The sequence below is a fragment of the Choloepus didactylus genome, chromosome 19, assembly GCF_015220235.1.
Source record: "Choloepus didactylus isolate mChoDid1 chromosome 19, mChoDid1.pri, whole genome shotgun sequence".
NCBI classification, from domain to species: domain Eukaryota; kingdom Metazoa; phylum Chordata; class Mammalia; order Pilosa; family Megalonychidae; genus Choloepus; species Choloepus didactylus.
In genome coordinates, this window is record NC_051325.1 from 62,457,599 (window position 1) to 62,464,201 (window position 6,603).

The 6,603-nt window shown below is 42.1% G+C and overlaps 1 pseudogene; it reads right to left on the minus strand.

Annotated features, from left to right (window-relative positions):
• Positions 1-5,734: 5,734 nt before the first annotated feature.
• LOC119515153 lies at positions 5,735-6,378 on the minus strand (annotated as a pseudogene).
• Positions 6,379-6,603: the final 225 nt, after the last annotated feature.

Genomic DNA, 6,603 nt, shown 5'->3' on the forward strand with positions numbered 1-6,603 from the left:
ATATAGAGCTAACTGGGTCTAATGTCCAAAAGGAGACTCATAAGTGTTGGAAAATTCCACTCCAAATATGGGCCTCCACAGGCAGCATATTAGGCAAGACATTTTTTATGTCAAACTTCCTGGTGACCAAAATAACATGCTGCAGCCACCAAATCCTGTTGAAACCCCCTTCCCCAGTTATACACATTCCAATCCTTAAAGGGACAAAAAACCCACTACCATTTTCTCCATCAGATCAACACCACTTCTCAATTCCCACCCGACAGACCCCCGGGTCCAATCACCATTTGACCCATCAGCTAAACCTCCATGCATCTTTAATAACTCATCACCCCCAAAAGCAAAGCTTATATACAGCTCTCACCCTCCCACAAGCGGGCTGAAGCTTTACTTCAGACCCCTGCCATGCTGATGCGTGAATAAATTTTCCTGCCTGAAGTCAACTGGTCACCATGCCTTCTGTAACTGTGCTCCAAAATTTCTAGCAATAACCATCATCATTTTCATTGTTATCTGATCTTAGTCCCATTTACCAGCAATTTCCTTTGCCAGAAATTTGTTTCTTGAGTTCTCAAGGAAACTTGGAATGCTAGAAGGATGAAGGGATTGGGTTCAACATAGGCGTACATAGGACAGAAATAGGATAAAGAAAAGATAAAATCATGGTGAAGATAGGGTATTATTGGATATGGAGATTGGGCATTGTAAGGGGTATAGGATGAATTTCCTAAACTTATTCTCTGTCTTTTCCTTTTCACCATCATCTAAATGTTTACTATGGAAAGAGAAATCTAGTAGGTTCTTTTTTGTGTCAGCCCAACCAGTTTTTGCCCCCCAGGATTTGGCATCTGAGGTTCCGACCAATATGTGTACAAGTTGATACAGTTCAGGAGCTGGATCACATGCACCCAAAATAATTGTTAAGTTCTTTTGTGAATATTTGCTGGTCTTTTTTGGGGAAATCTTTAATTATTCCTGTTAGTTCAGGTCCAAGATTTAAATTCTGCTCTAGCAGGAAGCCAGGTTCCATAGAAGCTTTCATCTTTAAGGGAGTCTAGACTAGATTGTTTTCCCTCAGGACCAGGAGGAACCCATTAGGACAGCTGTGGGAAAGGGCTGGGTACAGGAAGATGGAGAAGATGTAGGTTTGGTTTGGAATGCTCTCTCTTTTGTTCTGTTTTTGGCCTTTTCTTTTTCTAATGAACCTTTAAGTGAAGCTATTGTGGAGGCAGTATGTCCTCTAGCAGCCTCCAAGAACCATTCTTGGATACATCCCCCCTTTCAAGTCACCTCTCAAGTGCAGGATATTGTTCCTATAAAGTTTCTCAAGGACAAACCGTCCATCAGATCCACCCATGAACAGAAAGTCACAGGTCCATAGTGCGAGTATATAGAAGAAGCAGTTTTCACAGGAGGAGGACAGGGAAATTTAGAGCAGAAGACTGCATTATGCTGTGGTCAGATGAAGGGCCCAGCCACTTGGCTACCACACTGCCTTTAGCAGAATCCCTAGGGAGTGAAAGTTCTAGACAGGTGTCTGGAACTGAACACAGGCAGCCTAATGGGTAGAACAGGAGGTTCATTCCACAGGAGTAAGAGGACTGCCATATGACCCAAGTTCAGAGTTAGTTTAGCAGGCCTCATGGATTCCCAAACCCTGTCTCCAAGAGGGACAGAAATTTAGAGCCCTGGAGAGAGAAGAAACGAAATCAAATGAAAGGCCTGGCAATAGAATAGAAATGAAACTCACACCAAAGTTAACTGTGTCAGTTTGAAACTATTATGTATCCCAGGAAAGACTATGTTCTTTAGTGCAATCTTGTGGGGGCAAACTTGTTGTGGGTGGGACCTTTTGATTAGGTTGTTTCCATGGAGTTGTGACCCACCCAACTGTGGATGAGACTTTTTGATTAGATTATTTCCATGAAGGTGTGAACTTGCCCAGTCAGGGTGGGTCTTAATTAGATTGCTGGAGTCCTTAAGAGAGCTGGGAGCCCATATAGACCCAGACACTTGGAGATGCTGAAAGATGCAGACAGAAGGACATTTGGAGGTGCTAAGCTAAGAGATGAAGCCCAGAGTTTGCCCCGGAGGAGCTAAGAGAGGACCCCCAGATGCTTAGAGAGATGCCCCAGAAGAACCAAGCAGAGAGCTGAGGGAAGCTAAGAGAGACAGAAGCCCAGAGACAGTTTGGAGAAAGCCATTTTGAAACACAACCTGGGAGCAAAGGACCAGCAGATGCCAACCACGTGCCTTCCCAGCTGACAGAGGAGTTCTGGACACCATCGGCCTTTCATCAGTGAAGGTATCCTCTTGTTGATGCCTTAGTTTGGACACCTTTATTGCCTTAGGACTGTAAGTTTGTCCAAATAAACCCCCTTTATAAAAATCAATCCATTTCTGGTGTATTGCATAACAGCAGCTTTAGCGAACTGGAACAGTATCTAAACCAAAATCCCGAATAACAGGCAATTGAACTTGACAGAAATTGTGGAGTTGAGATATAGGAAGGGGTAACTTGGGGGATGCGGGGTCTCAGCAGTTGGACACCAGACACTAGAGTCTTTCATGGATGCCCCACCTGGCCACTTGCAGAGCCTGCAGCCTCGGAGGGCTCCTTCTGCGTCTCGCTGGGGTCTTCAAACTTGATGAAAGACAAATCGGAGTCTAAGTTTTGCAGCAGCACAGGAAGCCACAAAAGAAGTAGCTTCAGGGTTCTAGGGATGGCACAGGATTTTTACAGATAATGAAAGGAAATTAGCTTGACTCCTATTGATTGGACCAGGGTTTGCCCATTTTATAGGGGCCGGTTTTGGGCAGGTGGGCTTTATTTGGTATTGGGTCAAAGATAATGAACTAGGGACCTGATGAGCTGCCTGGATCAGCTGCCTTAACGGGGCTTTCAAATTTCAAAAGATAAAGAGGAAAATCCAGGAGGCATGATGGATTTGTTTGTTGTTGTTGTTGTTGTTGATTGTTTTTGGCTCTGAGGGCCTAGGGCTTTCTCTGTACAATTTTATCACTGGCCATGTCTGAGGGGCACTGCTGTCAACTTCATGAGTCCCTGTTCCCCTTATGACTCCCAAAGGTGTGGAGGAAGAGCAGATAAAGAGCAGAATGGAATTCAGTGAATATGAAATTCAAGTAATGTGGTAGAAGTAATTCACCCTGTTGCCGATTCAGATTCGCTGCCCGATAAGTATAAAACCCAGTCTATGACCCCACGACACCAGAGTTTCAAAGAGAGAAAGAGCTTTATTACAGAGTGCACTGGGAGGAGAACAGAAGGCCTACGAGCCTCAGATCTGTCTCTCCAAACTGCAGTGATTCGGTGAGTTTTATAGTATTCTAACAAAGGCAGGCAGATTTAGGATAATGAGTACAACGGTTTGAGGTGACAAAGTTAGAGATAGTCGAATTGTTGACCCTGTGCAGATAGTTTACATATTTGGTCATAGGATGTATGTAAGAAAATGGTGGCCTAAACATGATGAGTGTGATTTTTAGTATTACAATGAGGTCCAGTCACCTACAGTTTAATCTACTGCACATGTCAGGTGGGCTGATTCTAGTGAGAACTAGTTTTGTCCAGTAAGATAGCCTAGGAATTGGGGTGCATTAGTTCTAAGCTGACTCAGATTCCTTCATTAATAAACATTAAAAGTGATCACAAAACTTTAAAGTTGAAAAACAAGATGAGGAGATACAAGCAGGGCCACAAGTTATAAAGCCTTACAGTTACGGGTAAAGATGATACACAATAAAGCATCTGAGTTATAGTTCAGTTATGTACAATAGTTACAGATACTTGCTTCTGGCCATATAAAAAGGTTAACATACATCTGGTTTACAGTTCATTGAGTTTCAGATGTTACAGGTATCTACTTTTGGCTACCCTACAATATATTAGAAAGTACGAAAGCATCTATATAGTGATTCAGTAATTCTAATCATTTGTTAACTCTTAATTCTTGGTTATGACACATTACCTTATATGTCCAGAAATTAGTACTGTCTCATTCAAAGAAGTTGTCTCGCAAGGAGATACACTTATTCTGGCTCTTAGTTTTGAGCTGCAAACATTCAGCTATTGCTACAGTCTGGGAGGCAATTTGCGCCTCTTTCCAAAATGACATTTGACAATGAGGTACATTCTTTTGAGTCTACCCGATAGTGGTAGTAGTATTTAGGGGGGTTAAATAATTTTTTGATGTGGTTTGAAAACTGAACATGTTGGAGGTTTTTTAAATCATTGGTTTATACAGAAAATTGTAGATTAATCTTTTCATGTTACTATTTTATTTTCCACCAGATGGCGCCTAAACCTTTTCAGATAGCACCGTATGTGCCCTGTTTGTTACTGCCTTCTAATCAAATGGAGAGGTTTTTTTTTTTTTACTGGAATTAAAAAGAAATGAGAGAGTAAAGGACTATTTGATCCTCAGATGCAAAGCATGTTCTTTATTTAGCTTCACTCTGCCATAAAGTAATTCAATCATTTATTAAATGTAGTTAGGTGCTGTGGCAGATGCTTTTTATTCATTGAAAATTCCCATATTATGAAACTATCTAGTATAGAATGATTTCAACAAAGTAACAGGAATCATTAATTTATAAAAATCTTCCTAGAGTCTGCTGTTCCCAGCAAGTTAATATTTAAGGAATTAACAGTAATAATGCTGGAAAATATATATGAAAAAAAGGAGGATAATCATGAGTATAATTGCCCTAGGTTTAAATGACATTTTGGAGAAAACTAATGTATATTTACCTTTAGGTCACATTAAACTAGCACAATTTTATGCCTGCTACTCAAATTACAAGCCCCTCCCTGGACCTATTGAATCAAAATCTGCATTTTAACAAGATCCTTAGAACATTTAAGTTAGAAAGACACTGCTTTTATTCTACTTAAAAGTCTTCAAGGAATGTTTGAGTTCACTGCTTTAAATGGCTGGCAGGCTCTCCTCCCACTCGTTTTGGCCACTAAGAAAGTCATTTACTTGTCTGTGCCTGTCTTCTTCACTGATTGAAGGGACTTGGCTGCCGCTTGCCTCCTGAGTAGGTCACTAAACTGATGGTGTCACCTCTGATAAGCTGTTGCCACAGTTGAGGGCTGAAGAGTTGAGGTTTCTGAAACTACTTTTCCACCTTGATCACACTTGTCTTCCATGCGTCCTCCCTTATTTTTATAAACTCTGTGAATGGAAAACTCAACCTGCCTTCCGTTGTCCCTTTCACCCACCTTGTCCCTTTGGCCAGGTTTAGAAAGACCCTCACTCACCAAGCTCTCCCTCTGCACTCAGCTCCTTCAGGATGGCTCCCTTAATAAATTAAGGAGAAAGAAAAAGGACACTTTCCTTTTCCCCCTATTTTTTTTTTATTTGAAATACAACTTTATTCTGATTCTAAACGAAAAGGAATGGGTGTGACAGTAACAAACAAGACTTCACCACTGAATATTGTGATGTGACTGTAGCAGTCTTGTATTTGAAACTCAAAAAGGAAACAACTGTGTTCCAAGACAGCTAAATATGCAGGTCCAAAAATTGAAGGTTTTTTTTTTAACTGCCACATTCACTCCGAAGCCCAGTCATCTCCTTCAGCATCCCAAAGATTAAGCACATGTTCTGCTTAGCTGTATAATAAAGTGGCAAACACGCTGCGCCACTGGCATCACCAGACAGTTGCCTATAAAACTAGACTTCTGATGCTGGGCTCCAGCTCCACTTTCTCACAAGTCATCGTCCTCATCCAGCAGAGCAGTCGTCTGAGCAGCCTCTAAGCCATGTTCACTCTGTGCTGCCAAAGCTGGGTCCATGACAGCCTCTGGTGGGGCAGGAGCAGGCCTGGCCATGATCTCCAAGCTAGGGTCTCCAATCAGTTATCTAGCAGCCAAAGGAAGGGCTTTTCAAAGTTGCAGTTACTTTTGGCAGAAATGTCATAGTACCAAAGATTCTTTCAGTGGAAGACGATGGATTTTGCCTTAACTTTCCTGTCCTGAATATCCACTTTGTTGCCACACAACACGATGGGGATGTTTTCACACACTCGTACCAGATCTCTATGCCAGTTAGGCACATTCTTGTAAGTAACTCTTGATGTTACATCAAACATTATAATGGCGCACTGGGCTTGGATGTAATAGCCATCTCTCAGGCCAGCGAATTTCTCCTGACCAGCCATGTCCCACACGTTGAATTTAATAGGCCCTCTGTCGGTGTGGAACACAAGGGGATGGAGCTCCACACCCAAGGTGGCTGCATACTTCTCAAATTCACCAGTCAAATGACATTCCACAAATGTAGTTTTTCCAGTACCACCATCGTCAACCAATACAAGTTTAAACTGAACTTGGGGTTCTCCTTGGGCGGCCATCGGGATGGTTCTTCCAGAAGCGTCTCCATCCCCCGTCTGACTCCTATTTTGTTTTCAATTTTCTAAATACTTGTATTTAGTAAAATAAAATGGCCTCCTGCGTTGGGCATTGCTGGGAGGGACTCTCTGAGAAAGGATTTTCCAGAAGACAAAAACAATTGGCTGAAGGGGCTGTCGGAGAAAATGGATCAATGGAATGCACCCACAGAACTGCAGATAAGCAAT